Source organism: Pelobates fuscus, chromosome 2 (genome assembly GCF_036172605.1).
Source record: "Pelobates fuscus isolate aPelFus1 chromosome 2, aPelFus1.pri, whole genome shotgun sequence".
In the NCBI taxonomy this organism is placed as follows: Eukaryota; Metazoa; Chordata; class Amphibia; order Anura; family Pelobatidae; genus Pelobates; species Pelobates fuscus.
In genome coordinates, this window is record NC_086318.1 from 24,390,040 (window position 1) to 24,407,278 (window position 17,239).

The 17,239-nt window shown below is 45.4% G+C and overlaps 1 non-coding gene across 1 annotated transcript; it reads right to left on the reverse strand.

The window, feature by feature from the left end:
- Positions 1–2,493: 2,493 nt before the first annotated feature.
- Positions 2,494–2,567, reverse strand: TRNAV-AAC (transfer RNA valine (anticodon AAC)). The gene has a single exon. It is a non-coding gene; the product is annotated as a tRNA-Val (tRNA).
- Positions 2,568–17,239: the final 14,672 nt, after the last annotated feature.

A 17,239-nucleotide genomic window follows, 5' to 3' on the forward strand; every position in this document is an offset into this window, starting at 1 on the left:
ACTTAGATGGAGCAGCCAAGCTAATGACAACAGCCCTTATATACTCCTAAAATCACCTCCCACTAGGAATGTTTAACACCTGGGTAGGCCTCTGCTTATTAGCAAACAATAGCTAATTTAAACAGCAATCAATAGCAAGTAGCTACCTAATCAAATCAAATGCCTTATAATTACCAACAGGAAATCAAACCTTGTGCAATCAGTAACCTTTTCCTACAGATGAATCTTACCTGTAACAGTAAAAAAGAAAACTCTTAGCACAACTCTTAGACAGTTGAAGCTTCTGTAAAACTCTCCAGAATATCTCCAACCACACACACACTTAGAAGCAACACTTAGATGGAGCAACCAAGCTAGATTAGCCAAGCTAATGACAACAGCCCTTATATACTCCTAAAATCACCTCCCACTAGGAATGTTTAACACCTGGGTAGGCCTCTGCTTATTAGCAAACAATAGCTAATTTAAACAGCAATCAATAGCAAGTAGCTACCTAATCAAATCAAATGCCTTATAATTACAACAGGAAATCAAACCTTGATCTCAGCCAAAAGAGGGGGGTGGAGCCAGTCACTGCGAGGCCCGCATGGCTCTGGTATAAAGGTGAGTATAATAACTTTTACTCTTCTAACAGGGGGTCTGGTCACCTAAAATATATTTTTACAGCTACAGTGTCAGGAATACATGTTTGTATTCTGACACTATAGTGTTCCTTTAAGTAGGACTCCATGAATATTCTCTAATCTAGTATACACCTAGTATACTGCTTTACATTATGTGTTCTTTTTGACACTTCATCATTTTTTCAGGACATTTTAATTATCTAGTTATTTTAATTATCTTAAAATTATCTTGCTATGTAACTTCCCTTGTGAGAACTGAGTTAGACTCGTTTTCGCAGCGTGGCAAATTGCTGAACATGCACACTAACCTCACAACGTTTCAATTTGATTGGCTGAGATCATAAATTGTGATGATCTCATCTGGGGAGGGGCTACTGGTGTGGCAAAGGCAGGAAGGTAAGTAAAACCCACCTTTCAAACCCTCACAGGCAGAGGGGAGGGGGAGACATCTAAATAGGTAGGGAAACGCTATAGCATTATAGAACACTTTTGTATTCCTAACACTGTAATGTTAGTTTAGCAATCTGTCTGTTCTCCAATTAAATGTAGCTCTTAGCTGCCCGTTCTTTGTAAATGGCAACTCAGTGTGAACCTCACATGGCAGCCGTTTGGTCTGGTCTGGCGCGGGAATGGTTAACTGCTTTGTAAATGATATTAGATCCCTGGGCAGTGCACGTATGGATAGAGAAACAGCCTGGGATACACGCTTGTTCCATGACAATTCTAATTGCTGGATATTTGTTGTTTCCATGGAAACTCCCAATGCATTAGCGACTTGTAGGATATCTGAATTGATAGTCTTTCTCTTTTTTGTCACGTGATATACATGGGATTAAAAAAAATATCGTTTTGAAAAACCTCTTGACTCTTTTCCATTTTTCAACCATCAGCTGAGATAGCTGGGGAAAAGATTCTAAGATTGGCTTTAGTTTATTTTGTCCAGGTCTCATAGAGTGCTCTTACAGAGATCACGTTATTCCAAGTAAGCCCGTCACTGATCATACACTGATCTCCCCTTAGTTTATAATGTAAAATACATCATTTTACCATCTCTAGTAACCTTACAAAGACCCAAACCCAATGGATGTTTAACCATGTAACCCCCAGATGGATATAAACCTGGGGACTGACTGAGCATCCTGATAAATGCAGTTTGAGAATATGATCAATGAAAAACAAATTAGGTTAAACAAACTATATTTGAACTATAATTAAAAATGAAACAATGCTTTAGACTTGATAAAGGGAAAATCTCTGATAAAGTGTTACTATACAGGGGTTTTGAAATTGCAGGTTGATTTATCCCATATTTAAATTATTCTTGTTAATCTCCGTGTGGATCCCAGATTCTAAAATCGGACTGATACATCATCATTTAGATATGAATATCTTGAAATCCTGTATTGCTTCTCCCTGGGGAAATAATGAAGACGTTTCACCCTGAATACCAGCTCCAGGCCCGTCCTCTGAAATCATTTATATACGGAGCGGAGAGGATTAATGTAATGGAAGCGGATCGCAGGAGCCCTGGGGCAATAGATAAATAATCTCTCCATGCAGTGTAAACTCGTACGGCAGCAGTGCAATATACACAGGTTTGTTTCCATAGGTTTCATCTCTTAACACTGTCAGTGCCATAGAGAGGAGCTAAACAATGTATCGCTCATCGTCCCCAAGGAATCCAAAGGATTAAAAACTTTACTATACTGATATTACCCAGAGCATACTGCTGAGCATTATGGGATATTTATGGACAATAAGTGCAGTGCTAAACGTTACCCATCACAGATTTAAATAGAAACATAGAATGTGACGCCAGGTAAGAACCATTTGGCCCATCTAGTCTGCCCAAAAAAGGGAACAAAAGCAATGTTTCTGCCCGGTTTCGAACCGGGGACCGGTTCGCGTGTTAGGCGAACGTGATAACCACTACACTACAAAAACTACACCTGTCACTGTAACTAACCCCTTAAGGACACATGACATGTGTGACATGTCATGATTCCCCTTTATTCCCAAAGTTTGGTCCTTAAGGGGTTAAGGAGAGATGGTTGGATTCCTGCCACCTTAACTATTCGGTAAATTTCACATTTTAACACAGCACACGTGTGTAATCTGAACAATGCATAGCCACCAGCAAAGCTGTAAGTCTGCCCAGAGTAAAGATATCCGATGTGCCCTGCTCACGCTGTGTTCTGATTCTAAAATTCCGGAATTCGAACCTTTGAGTAAACCTAAAATTGTCTGCAAGAATTGCTGAGTAGACCCTTGTCTTCCGCAGACCTGCCCTAATGTGAACCTAAATGCATTTTAACATTTATATAGCACCAACATATTCTGTAGTGCACCATAATTCATTATAAAACATATCCTTTATAAATGACAAATATACTTGGGAATTAAGGTGAGGAACTTACTCACTAATACAATAACAATGTTGTTCCTTTTTCGAGTAGTTATTATGTTACCCTTCTGTTTTTATAAACAAATTTAGTTAGTAATATCTTTCAAAATAGTTACACATATTACTTTATCAGATAGATTTACAAGATCCCAAAACACTGGAAATTATCCTCGGACATTTAAAGGGACATGATAGACACCATGTCCACCTGTTTTAACCCTGCAGCTGGAAGCATTGTCAATCTGCAAGAACAGCAATTTTTGTTGCTCGGTTTAACCCCTTAAGGACCAAACTTCTGGAATAAAAGGGAATCATGACATGTCACACATGTCATGTGTCATTAAGGGGTAAAATGCCTCTAGTAGCTACTATCATAATCACTGCCACTAGAGGCACTTTGGCAAAGTTGTGGAGTCAAAAATTTTTTATCAGATGGTGACCATCTGATTGGCACATCGTGTCCTTTTGCCATGCATGCACAATGGTGCACTAGCCTGCCAATGCCATTTTATGGGAAATCTTTGGATTGGATGAGATTTTCGATCTTGATGATCTCAGCCAAAGAGGTGGAGTTTCACTAAGTAGACTGACACTGCAAGGGAGAAAAGGTAAATAAAATCAAATGTTTTAACCCTGGTAGCGCGGGCCCGGCTACCTACACCCAGTCACACTATAGCGTTAGAAATAAACATTTGAATTCCTAATGCTATAATTAAGGTTACCTGATCCACCATTTTTTCAGGGACATGTTGTAATAACGCAAGAAAAGGGTTGCCCTGCAATATGTATAATGCATATTCTGCCGGGTTCTTCATTGCCTAATTACGTAATATTATACACCTTCTTCTGATAGATACTATTTATAGGGCATCGCATACCTGTCTCTCATGCCCGGAGGCGAAAAGTTAATTCCACCGTACATGAAACCCTGTGGGCGCTATTTATTATTTTATTTCTATAAAGGAGAACGAGATATAATGGAGCCTTGCTAGCGGGTACTATCCTTCACAAGTCGAGAGCATTTTGCAGAATATATTTTTGGCTGTATGATCATTTGCTCCCTCTAGTGGCAGTCTGGCATAATAGACTCTAAAAGTAGTGAGTTTACAATAAATTTATCAGGGGCATATTTACCAAGATGGAGATTGCTGGGAATTAAGCAAAGAATCAGCTCAGGTGGTGATCACTTTCTTTTTACTTCTGTAACGTTTGCAATTCTCTCACTAGTTCTCCACAATTTTGTTTTAGTGAATTAACCTCAATGTGAACACAACATTAATCCACTTTGCAGTGAGTGCTTGTATAACGTATCCGCAATTGACGTAATAGTTTTACAAATTACTCAGAGTGTTATACTATATATAAAAAAAACAGAGGAAGTTAGGGGTAGCGTCACAATACGGAGAAATATAGAATAAGCAAATAAATAGAAACAATTGGGAAGCTATAGTATAGCACACAAGTATATGTATATCATAAAGTCACATGAGGAGCAAAAAAAAAACTCCAATATATGAAAGTCCACAGTAATAGTATGGGAATACACTTGCAAATAGTGCTTGTCCAACAGAATGTTTGCGTGATTCCTCAATGGGAGTACCAGGTTAGGTTCAGCAGTGGGTTCCGTGTGTAACAACAGAGAAAAAAAGGAATAATAGGATAGTATGTTCTATCCGAGAACAGCTAAAAGGAATAAGATATAGTCCTACTCACGTTTTATGGAGCTGTAACTAGCTCCAGTATGAATGGCATACAGTGGTACAATCCCCACTTGCATGGATACGTGAGAGTAGTGTCTTTGTAGTATGAGGACCAGAGGCGGCTCTAGACTTTATGAGGCCTTAGGCGAAACGCAAACATGAGGCCCCACTAACAAAAAAGTGTCACATATACACATTGATGCACTGTCTACCTGTGTATGTGCCTGAGAGTGTGTCTGACAGAGAGTATCCTTGTGTGTGTGAATGTATGTCTCTGTGAGCATGTTTGCATTTTTGTCTGAGACCCTATGTGTATGGGGTAGCTGCTTGAAGTGTGTTGTGTGTATGGGGGGGGTGATGGTGAGAAGGAGAGGGGAGGGTGAGAGGGAGAGGGGAGGGTGATGGTGAGAGGGGGTGCGATGGTGAGAGGGAGAGGGGGTGCGATGGTGAGAGGGAGTGCAATGGTGAGAGGGAGCGGGGGGGGGTGATGGTGAGAGGGAGCGGGAGCGGGGGGTGTGATGGTGAGAGGGAGCGGGGGGTGAGGGTGAGAGGGAGCGGGGGTGATGGTGAGAGGGAACGGGGGGTGATGGTGAGAGGGTGATGGTGAGAGGGAGGCTGATGGTGAGAGGGAGAGGGGAGGGTGAGAGGGAGAGGGGAGGGTGATGGTGAGAGGGAGAGGGGGTGCGATGGTGAGAGGGAGAGGGGGTGCGATGGTGAGAGGGAGAGGGGGTGCAATGGTGAGAGGGAGCGGGGGGGGTGATGGTGAGAGGGAGCGGGGGGTGTGATGGTGAGAGGGAGCGGGGGGTGAGGGTGAGAGGGAGCGGGGGGTGATGGTGAGAGGGAGCGGGGGGTTATGGTGAGAGGGAGCAGGGGGTGATGGTGAGAGGGAGCAGGGGGTGATGGTAATGTGAGAGGGAGGGGGATGATGGTAATGTGAGAGTGAGAGGGGGGTAATGTGAGAGTGAGGGGTGGTAATGTTATGGTACTTTTCAGCAGTAAACCAAAATGTTTAAATGTCTATCTGTTCCTGTCCAAATCAATAAAATTGAATTGCGTATATACGCTGAAGTAATTAAGTCTGACACACAAGGTTCAGGTTAAAATAACTTCGAGAAAGTTTATTGGCAAGTGAGTAAAAAGCGGGCGCGCAGGCCCTTTTAAGAGGCATTTTGCGTCATCATTGATTATTAGAATATCAGCAAATAAGCATCATCAATTGGATTAATTGTTAGGTGTCGGGGTTAGTGTCTTACTTATTGGTTCAAAAAATTAAGAGGTTAGTCCCGTGCCCACCCATCAGAGGTGGGATTGTTCTGGACACGGGTGGGGATAAGGGGGTCTTGAGCGTCATTTTACACGGTCAATGATATCAGGCCTCACGTCCAGGTGCAAGGTCTCTTATGAATAGAACATTTCATTACTACTGTGTTCTCGTGGCCTTCAAACTATACTATCTTACAAGTTTTAAGGAGTAGCCAGCAACTCCTTGTGCTTGTCCTTGCAGGAAATACAGTCTTTGTCTACTATACTAATTGGGTTGAGAAGTTCAGTCACGTAAGGTAGTTTTAAAATGAACAAGTTAAGTCATGAGGACAAAATGGAGGATTAAAGAAGTCAGGTTAGGAGGACAAAATGGAGGATTGAAGAAGTCAGGTTAGGAGGACAAAATGGAGGATTGTCACAGTATAAAGTTAAAATGGAGTTAGTACAATAATTCAATACAAGTACAATAAAGATTTTTAATAATCCCACATCAGTCCCCCCTATGAAATGTTAGATTCTAAGAGATAAAACTTTATTTGTTAGTATCAGAAGACGTGTTAACCCAAAGGCACAGAAACCCCGTGGCCGCTAGCTAGGTGTTAATGCAAAGTGCAAGTCTGTCCCTAGAGCTGACCCTAATAGGCTAACTCATCCGTCAGTATGGCTCTCGAACACTTCACACCCATGGGTGTCCCATGGCAGCTAACCCACCACTTCTCCACACGGGGCCTTTACCATTCACTGACAGATGCTGTCCCTAAGCTAGTCCCTTCCTAGAATTCCTGCACTTTATCAACAAAAGGGATTGTTTGCAGCGGCAGACAGGGTGAGTTGACGTCTTGGAAATCTTGGTCATCAACTTCGAGATGGGTGAAAGTGGGTGCCGCTTGGTCAACAGTCTTCATGAGGGATTTTCTCAGACATGGGAGGATAGAACAAAAGAGAAGAGCAAAAATAAAAAGGAAAATTAGTATAGCCATACCCAGGGGTCAAGTCCTGGGGGGAAAAGTGTGGGAACTCACCCAAGACTCTCCCCATAATAAGCATAATCCTATGCATATAGTGCAGTGTGTGTATAATGAATGCAGTGTGTTTGTAGTGAGTGCAGAGTGTGTATAATGAATGTAGTGTGTTTGTAGTGAGTATAATGAATGTAGTGAGTGCAGAGTGTGCGTAGTGAGTGCAGAGTGTGCGTAGTGAATCCAGAGTGTGTGTGTGGATGATGATGATGATGATGATGGATGATGATGGATGATGACGGCGATAGCATTTTTTTTTTAATTTGTGTTTATATTCTTACCTTGCCAGGGAGGGGGAAGATCGCCTGGTGGTATGGTGGAGAGAGCCAGCCGCTGCACACGGGGGCCCAGCAAACTCTGTGTTCCCTCTCCAGGCCCTTTGTATATCTCTTTCTTCCTACCTTTGTGTTTCTCTTACTTCCTCATCAGCCCCTTGTGTGTGTCTCTTTCTTTCCCCCCGGCCACTTTCTGTGTCTCTTTCTCCCACCACGAGCCTCTTTGCCTGGCTTTTTCCTCCCAAACCATACAGACATAGATATACAGGTACAAATACATACATGCACAAAGGCACAACCATACAGGCACGTAGTCATAAAAGGAACACAAACACAGTCATACAAGCAACCAGTCATGCACAGACACACAGACAGTCATACACAGACATACAGGCAACCGGTCATACAGAGACACGCAGACAGTCATACAGAGACACGCAGACAGTCATACAGAGACACGCAGACAGTCATACAGAGACACCGAGACAGTCATACAGAGACATGAAGACACAGTCATACAGAACAAGGCATACAGACAGTTATACAGAGATTTACACACAGTCATAAAGAGACAAACAGACGAAAGGCATACAGAGACATACATAAACAGACATATACTGCTAGTGATGAGAGGAGGAGAGGGGTGGCTGCTAGTGATGGGAGGGAGAGAGGGGGATGGCTGCGAGTGATGGGAGGGAGAGAGGATGATAGCTACTAGTAACAGAGAGAGGAGGATTGCTGTTAGTGATAGGGGTGAGAGTAATGGCGGCTAGTGATGGGGAGAATGTGTGGCTGCTAGTGATGGGGAGAAGGGGATGGCTGCTAGTAATAGGGGTGAGTGAGGTATTGCTGCTAGTGATGGGGAGAAGGGGATGGCTGCTAGTGATAGGGGTGAGTGAGGTATTGCTGCTAGTGATGAGGGAGAGGCGGGTGGCTGCTAATGATAGGGGAGAGGGGGATGGCTGCTAGTGATGGGGGAAAGGGGATGGCTGCTAGTGATGGGGGAAAGGGGATGGCTGCTAGTGATGGGGGAAAGGGGATGGCTGCTAGTGATGGGGGAAAGGGGATGGCTGCTAGTGATGGGGGAGAGGGGATGGCTGCTAGTGATGGGGAAAGGGGATGGCTGCTAGTGATGGGGGAAAGGGGATGGCTGCTAGTGATGGGGGAAAGGGGATGGCTGCTAGTGATTGGGAATAAGGGGATAGCTGCTAGTGATGGGGGAAAGGGGATGGCTGCTAGTGATTGGGAATAAGGGGATAGCTGCTAGTGATGGGGGAAGGTGATGGCTGCTAGTGATAGGGGTGAGTGAGGGATGGCTGCTAGTGATGGGAAGAGGAGGATGGCTGCTGGTGGGGAGAAGGGGTGGCTGCTAATGATAGGGGAGAGGAAGATGGCTGTTAGTGATGGGGAAAGGGGGTGGCTGCTAGTGATGAGGGAAAGGGGATGGCTGCTAGTCATGTAGATAAGGAGATGGCTGCTAGTGATAGGGGTGAGAGAGAGGTGGCTGCTAGTGATGGGAGAAGGGGATGGCTGCTAGTGATGGGGAGAAAGGGATGGCTGCTAGTGATAGGGGTGAGTGAGGGATGGCTGCTAGTGATAGGGGTGAGTGAGGGATGGCTGCTAGTGATAGGGGTGAGTGAGGGATGGCTGCTAGTGATAGGGGAGAGGAGGATGGCTGCTAGTGATGGGGGAAAGGGGATGGCTGCTAGTGATGGGGGAAAGGGGATGGCTGCTAGTGATGGGGGAAAGGGGATGGCTGCTAGTGATGGGGGAAAGGGGATGGCTGCTAGTGATTGGGAATAAGGGGATAGCTGCTAGTGATGGGGGAAGGTGATGGCTGCTAGTGATAGGGGTGAGTGAGGGATGGCTGCTAGTGATGGGAAGAGGAGGATGGCTGCTGGTGGGGAGAAGGGGTGGCTGCTAATGATAGGGGAGAGGAGGATGGCTGTTAGTGATGGGGGAAAGGGGGTGGCTGCTAGTGATGAGGGAAAGGGGATGGCTGCTAGTGATAGGGGTGAGAGAGAGGTGGCTGCTAGTGATGGGAGAAGGGGATGGCTGCTAGTGATGGGGAGAAAGGGATGGCTGCTAGTGATAGGGGTGAGTGAGGGATGGCTGCTAGTGATAGGGGTGAGTGAGGGATGGCTGCTAGTGATAGGGGTGAGTGAGGGATGGCTGCTAGTGATGTGGGAGAGGAGGATGGCTGCTAGTGATAGGGGTGAGTGAGGGATGGCTGCTAGTGATGGGGAGAAAGGGATGGCTGCTAGTGATAGGGGTGAGTAAGGGATGGCTGCTAGTGATAAGGGATGGGTGGCTGTTAGTGATGGTGAGATTGGATGGCTGCTAGTGATTGGGGTGAGAGAAAGCATAAGAGGAATAGAAGTGAGGTGGCACTGTTGGACCAATAAAACACAGAGCTCCACATGAACTACAAGATTAAGCTCTGTGCTAGGTACATTATTATTGCATGAAAAAATAAAGAAAACATTGCTGCTTACCGCTGGTGGTGTAAGTAGCTGAAAAGAGATGTTCTTCCTCCTCCCTGCTCGGTAATCCTCTAGCAGGGCCTGACAGGAAGTGAAGTAAAACGCCCCGCCCACTGCAGGCTTCACTCCTCAGTAAACTACCGCGGGGGAGAATAGTGTGAGCAGGCACATCTCCTGCATCTTGACAGGCATCAGACCACCAACAGCAGACAGTGCATTGTGCTGGGTACGGGGAGAAATGAGCACAGCGACATTGCGCCCCCTGGGCAGGTCCTGCAGGATCACTAGCGGGAACGGCGTTCCTGCTTTGGAAAAACTGCAGGAACGCCGTTCCCATGCGTTCCTGCAGGACTCGAGCCCTGGCCATACCAATATGCATTAAAGCCTTTTGCCATCCTGTCATCCAACCAAACCATCTTTCCCAGGGATCTTTTATCCCAGAATTCCTTTTTAACTCTTCAGACAGGTCATTTAATTTTTCTATGGCTAATGTAACTTTACCATTAGGGCCTGTGTTTTCTGGGATATATGTACAACATGTCATGGTGTCGGGCAAAATTTTACAAACCCCTCCTTTTTCGGCTAAGATCATATCTAGGGCCATTCTATTCTGGAAAGCCATTTGGGATGTGGCCTGCAGCTGTTCGGCCAACCCCTGGAGGGCGTCTCTGGTATAATTAACAAAACGCTGTTGATTATAATAAATGTAATTTATCCAATTTAAATTCTTGTTTGCAGTAACTATGGTAAAAATTTATTCGAATCCTGCAGCAACTTCATCCCTTGCTTTAAACTCATTGGGCACCCCCCTAGGCACTCCAATGGCATCAATATACACATGAGGATGAAAACTTCCTTTCACTGGGGCGTCACGCTTAACCTTAGTGTGCTTGGACCCATGGGTGACGAGGTGTGTGTCAGAGATGATATGTATAGGCATAATGGCTTTAGCCAGAGTACACTCCCCCCACCACTTCTTGTCCATTCTGGATCTTAGCTGTAAATCCCCACACAACCAGTAAATATCCCCTAATGACCTGGTGTGAAACTGCAACAAGTCCATAGAGACATTTCTGTAGGTAGCACAATACCCTTTAGAGAAGTTACCCAAGAATTTACCCATTCCATCATAATTAGCATAACAAGTGTAGTTACCTTTATACACGGTAATACCATCTGGGGGTTTGACATCCTGGGTTAGGAGAGGATACTCTTTTGTCCATGCGATACATATGGACCTGTTAAAGTTATAGTGATAGGCAAAAAGGCTTAAAACACATTCTTCTATATCTACTGGCAGGATTAAAGGCACAGTACCCAGGTGAGGCTGGGCACCGCCACACACATAGCATGCGGTCTTATTATGCTTATTAGCATTATATTTCATCCATTCTAACCATAGATTTACATAATTAAAACCTGTTTCAGCGGCCATGGTATCTTCGAAGGTGGGATTAGCAATGGCCATCATGTCTTGAAAGGTCTGGATATGAGGTTTTAATGGGTTAGGGACCATATGGGTGGCCCCTTGCCACTCAGAAGAGTTGCACATATCTTTGAGGTAGAAATGCCCTAATTTACGGTAGGAACCCTTTTTCCAATACATTCCCATCACATACTGGTCTGCATCCGTGGGGCTTGGATGCTCAATGTTAAGGATTAATTTCATTGGTGTACCCCCCCCAGGCTTTCTCAAAGTCATTCTCTGGAGAAGGGATCTACCATGATCATCTACTTTAGATACGGCACTTTTTGGTTTGTAACCCCAGGCAGGCCCGGCATTCCATCCCGCCGCCCCCCAGTGGTCACAATTGTACCCCCATTGCTTGTCAACTACACAAACATATGGGTCTTTCGAATGAGGGATATCTCTATAGATGCTCTGGATTTGTGGTGTGGGAAATGGGCATTCTACAATATCACAGTAGTCAAAGGTATAAGTAGCCACCTGGGTGCACGATGAATTATACCAGAAGGTATACCCACTAATATCTTTGGTAATGGCTACTTGCTGGGCCTTTATAAGGCTAATTAGGGAGAAGGTGTACCAGAGATACATGTTTGTGCGGTATTCGCTTCCTCTGGGGCAGGAGATTTCTTGCAGTGGGAAGCGTGGATCCAATTTGGCCTACCGGCCAGTTTGACGGAAGTTGCGGTAATCAGGAGAACTTGGAATGGACCGTCAAATCTTGGTTCCAGGGTACTTTTCCGCACAAACTTCTTGACCAGAACCCAATCTCCGGGGAGCAGGTTATGGGTACCTGTATCCAAATCGGGATCTGGAATTGAAGAGAAAACTTGGGCATGTATTTTGTTTAAAACACTTGCAAGTTCAGTTACATAGTCTACTAAAACATCTGATTGGAGCTGCAACTGCTGCGGATAATAACAACCTAGTCTGGGTGCTGTCCCAAATAGAATCTCATATGGGGACAGTGAATGTTTCCCTCTAGGTGTGTGCCTAACACTAAATAAAGCTATTGGCAGGCTTTCTGGCCAGGGCATCTTTGTTTCTTGTGACATTTTTAACATTCTGGTTTTTAAAGTGCCATTCATGCGCTCCACTTTACCACTACTTTGTGGGTGGTAAGGGGTGTGGAAGGCTAGAGTCACCCCTAGAGCAGTCCAAATTTCTTTAGTCACTGTTGCTGTAAAGGCTGGGCCTTGATCACTCTCAATGACTTCTGGGAGTCCGAATCTACATACAATATCTGTAAGTAGGCGCTTTGCGGTTGTCTTTGCAGTGATATTGGCCACTGGGTAGGCTTCTGGCCAGCCTGAGAACATGTCCACTATAACTAGTGCATATTCATGGGGCCCACTCTTGGGCATTTGGATGTGGTCAATTTGAATTCTCTGAAAGCGGTACATGGGCTTCGCCAGGTGTTTTGCAGGCACCTTGATTGGTTTTCCTGGATTGCATTTTGCACAAATGACACAGGCCTTGCAGAAGCTATTGATCAATGTTGTAATTCCAGGTGCTTCATAGTACTTTTGTATGAGGGCGGCCATCAATTCTTTTGACAGGTGTGCAGGCCCATGTGCCCATTGGACAACTGCTGGATATAATTTTCTGGGAAGACAAAATTTGAAGTTGTTGTAATATACTCCGTCCTTATGGACAGCTCCTTTCTTTTTCCATTTCTGGATTTCTTCAGGAGTGACTGCAGCTTGCTGTTCTCGCAAAATTCGCAAATCAGTAGGAAGAGTTTGCAGAGCAAAAATAGGAACTTCTTCTTCTTCTTGTCCGGACACTTCTTCATCCACTTCCTGCAGATCCCTGGCCGCTAGCTTAGCAGCCTGATCAGCTAAGTGGTTGCCCTTTGCTTCATCTGTATCCAATTTCCCATGGGCCTTGACTTTCAAAACGGCCACTTCTTTAGGGAGTAGGAGGGCATCCATTAGCTCCTTGATTGCAGTGCTGTGTTTGACTGGTGTACCGGCGGTGGTAAGGAATCCTCTTGTCTTCCAAATTAGGCCGAAGTCATGTGCCACACCCAGAGCATATCTTGAATCTGTATAGATGTTGGCACGTTTTCCTTCGGAAATTTTGCATGCTGAAGTCAGAGCCTGTAATTCAGCTTCTTGCGCAGACATTGCTGGTGGTAAAGATGATGATTTGATAACTTCATCTGTTGTGGTTACGGCATATCCTGTATGGTATCTTCCTTCTTCATCAGCATATCTTGAACCGTCCACAAACAGGGTAAAATCCGGATCTGGTAATGGATTCTCATGCACAGTTGGTAAGTGCACTGTTTCTATTTTCATCTGTTCGAAACAGTCATGAGGTGTTTCTGGGTCATAATCATTCTTTATGACCAGATCTTGAAATTCCCTTTCCAGGAAATGGCGTGGCCATGCCTCTAGAAGGTCAGTTGTTGGGTATTTGACAACACCATTTTCCTGTAGCTGTTCTTCATCCATGGTGGCCCATAACTTTGCCATGGGCCCAAGATCATTCCATGACCTTGTCTTCAACTTGGTAACAGGAATATGTGGGATAGCAGTATCCCAATGGCGGTAGAGGTAGTTGAGTTGTTGAGGTAGTTGGACCAGGACCATGCTATTGCCTTCAGAGTCACAATAGAAATCTTGTGCAGTGAGCTTTACATCGGTCCAGTGGTAAAGCTCATCTTCATAGCAAGGTTCAGGAGTAATGTTCGGCTTGTACCACATGGTACAGAAGGCGTAATCCGGGCCTTCACAAAGAGGTGTCTCATCTTCATAAAATGACAAATGTGGATGCATGACTTTCTTGATACATCCACAGAGCAGGTAAATTTAGGTTTCATCCGTGATAAATCCATAATAGATACCCCCCTCAGGGAGTGGAAGAAGAGTGGATGGATTAAGCACTTGACATCTCTGGATGGAGATGTTGTCAGGCAAAAGAAGATGACACTGTAGGCGCAGGTGTCTGGCTGGAGACACGTGCTTGAGCTGGACTTGGTTGATGATGGCAGAAATGTCATGAGGGGCCAAAACAACCAGAGGGTGGCCAAGGACCAGGTCTGAGGTTCTTTCTATGAGCTCTCTTGCAGCAAAAACGGCCCTGAGGCAGGAAGGGGTCCCTCTGGCCACAATGTCCAGTTGACATGAGAAATATCCAATAGGCCTCTGGCGGCCTCTTAAGTCATTAGTCTGGGTGAGAACTCCTGTTGCATGGCCTTGTCTTTCAGAGACAAATAATTTGAAAGGTTTGGTGTAGTCAGGTAGGCCCAAGGCAGGAGCAGAAGCAATGGCACGTTTAAGAGCATTGAAATTGTCCAGAGCTTCATTGGTCAGACAGAATGGGTCAGACTTAAGTGCATCATAGAGAGGTTGCATAAGCAGGGAGGCTTCTGGGATCCATGCCCTGCAGTAGGAAATGAGGCCTAGGAAGGCATGAAGAGACCTTTAAGTCCTTGGAGGTGGAATGTCTAGTACAGCTCTTACCCGGTCCCGAGTAAGGTGTCTGGTGCCTTGGGATAGGCAATGTCCAAGGAAAATCACTGAAGGTTGGCAGAATTGCAGCTTGATGAGTGAAGCTTTGCATCCTTGTTCTGCTAAATAGGAAAGAAGACTAATTGAACACCTTTTAGTAGTGGGTATATCATCTCCACAGAGCAGTAAATCATCCACATACTGGAGCAAGACAACTTCTGGGTGCTCAGCTTGCCATGGGTCAAGGATGGTACCCATGGCCTTTGCAAATTGACTGGGAGAATTTTGTGCCCCTTGGGGCATGACAGTCCAGGTATACTGTTGCATCTCATGAGTGAAAGCAAACAGGTATTGACAGGATGGGTCCAGTGGGACACTGAAAAATGCATTAGCCAGGTCGATGACTGTGAAAAATTTTGCAGATGGTGGGACTCCAGAGAGCAGAGTATGGGGATTTGGTACAAGAGGGGTGTCCAGGACGGTAGCTTCATTGACAGCACGGAGATCCTGGACCATTCTGTACTTCTCTGGCTCACCTTTTGGGGTTTTCTTTTTCACAGGAAATAATGGGGTGTTGCATTCAGATTTACATTTTACCAGGGCACCCTTCTCTAAGAGTGCCTTGATGTGGATAGAAATGGCAGCAGACTGTGCTGGTTTTAATGGATATTGTGGCTTTCTTGGTAACTTAGCTCCTGGAATAAGCTTTACCACCACAGGGGGAACATTTAGGTGACCTATGTCCTCTGGGCCTGAGGACCATAACTTGGCGGGCACCTGTGTTTTTAACTCCTCTGGAAAATTGGACCTTAATTCTGCTGCTTCCTCACGGGGCTTTTCTAAATGCAGCATCAGAGGCAAGGAGCACAGGGCTGAGGTGTCTGATTCAGATAGAGGTGTAGACATTTCTACCTGCCCGTCTGGGGTGAAGGTGATGGATGCTTGCAGGCGTGAGAGAACATCAGCACCTAATAAGTTAATGGGGCATGTGGAGGATACCACAAAGCGAGCAAGCAGGCTAGAGCCAACTCGTAGTGGAGTTGTTAAAGGGCTATGTCTTGGTTGGCCATCCACTCCAACACAAGAGACATCAATATTTGACAGGAAGGATGGGTCTGGCAGGTCTTGTTCTCGCAGAACACTACGGGCTGCACCTGTGTCAACTAGAAATGTGGTAGGGTGGCCTTCAATGGGCAAAGTCACTGTGGCAAGTGGCCCCCCCTTATCCCCTGTAGACACTGCCATGACAGGGGTTACGGACACAGGCTTGCCAATCTCCTAGTCATCGGGTTCCTCAACTATTGGAACCTGTTTGGTGGCTTTTGGAGCCGGGGCAGGCTTGGGTGGCTTTCTGGGTTCCCTTTGCTCCTTCCTTGGTTCTGGACAGTCACTTCTAAAGTGTCCTTTTGCTCCACAATTAAAGCAATGTCCCCCCTCCTCCGGTCTGGTACCTCTTGGGACTGGAGTGGAGCGGGATACCATGAGAGGAGCCGAAGTGGGTCTTCTTGGGGTCTGAGCAGATTCCAAACCTTTAGCAACTAAAAGCAGGGTATCCAGGGGAACAACCTTATATTCAGGGCGTGCAGCGATGATTCCCTTGCGTATAGAGTCTTTAACACCTTGGACAAACGCACCTGATAGCATTTGTGAATGAATTTTGTCAGTAAGATCAAACCCCAAATCTGTAAACATTTGGTACAGTCTTGCATGAAACCTTTCCACTGATTCTCCTTTATCTTGAATAACATCAGTAAGGCCAGCAGCCTGATCTGCAAGTTTGTCCTTAGCCCATTCTCTTAATTGGCTGCAAAAGGTTACCCCGGAGGGATAATCAACATCACTGGAAAGCAGATCTGTACTGAGGTGACGGGCCATGCTCGGCCAATATGCATCCCCTGCTTTAATAGCACAAATGCTCAGTAAATCACGCCATGCGGCGGAATAAGTCTTTTGAATTTGAACTATCCCTCGGTAAAAAGGCATAGGCTGTTTTTCTGGGTCAGGGAGCGATTTCATTAATGCACTAGCTTGAGTGGGGTTAAAAGCAACATACTTAGGAGGGGTCCGTTCTCCCCGACCCTTGTGTCCAAAGGGATCATCGATAGAACGATGAGTTGAGGCTCCTGCAGCGGCTCCTGCAGCTTCCAATGAGTCCTGGGATAACCTATCCTCCTCTCCCTCATCTAATTCTATGATTTAGGTAAACTAGAAAAATGGTCAGAGTTGTGGCAACTGACATTTAATGTGGATAAGTGCAAGATAATGCATCTTGGACTTAAAAACCCAAGGGTAGAGTACAAAATATTTGATAGAGTCCTAACCTCAACATCTGAGGAAAGGGATTTAGGGGTGATTATTTCTGATGACTTAAAGGTAGGCAGACAATGTAATAGAGCAGCAGGAAATGCTAGCAGAATGCTTGGTTGTATAGGGAGAGGTATTAGCAGTAGAAAGAGGGAAGTGCTCATGCCATTGTACAGAACACTGGTGAGACCTCACTTGGAGTACTGTACACAGTACTGGAGACCCTATCTTCAGAAGGATAT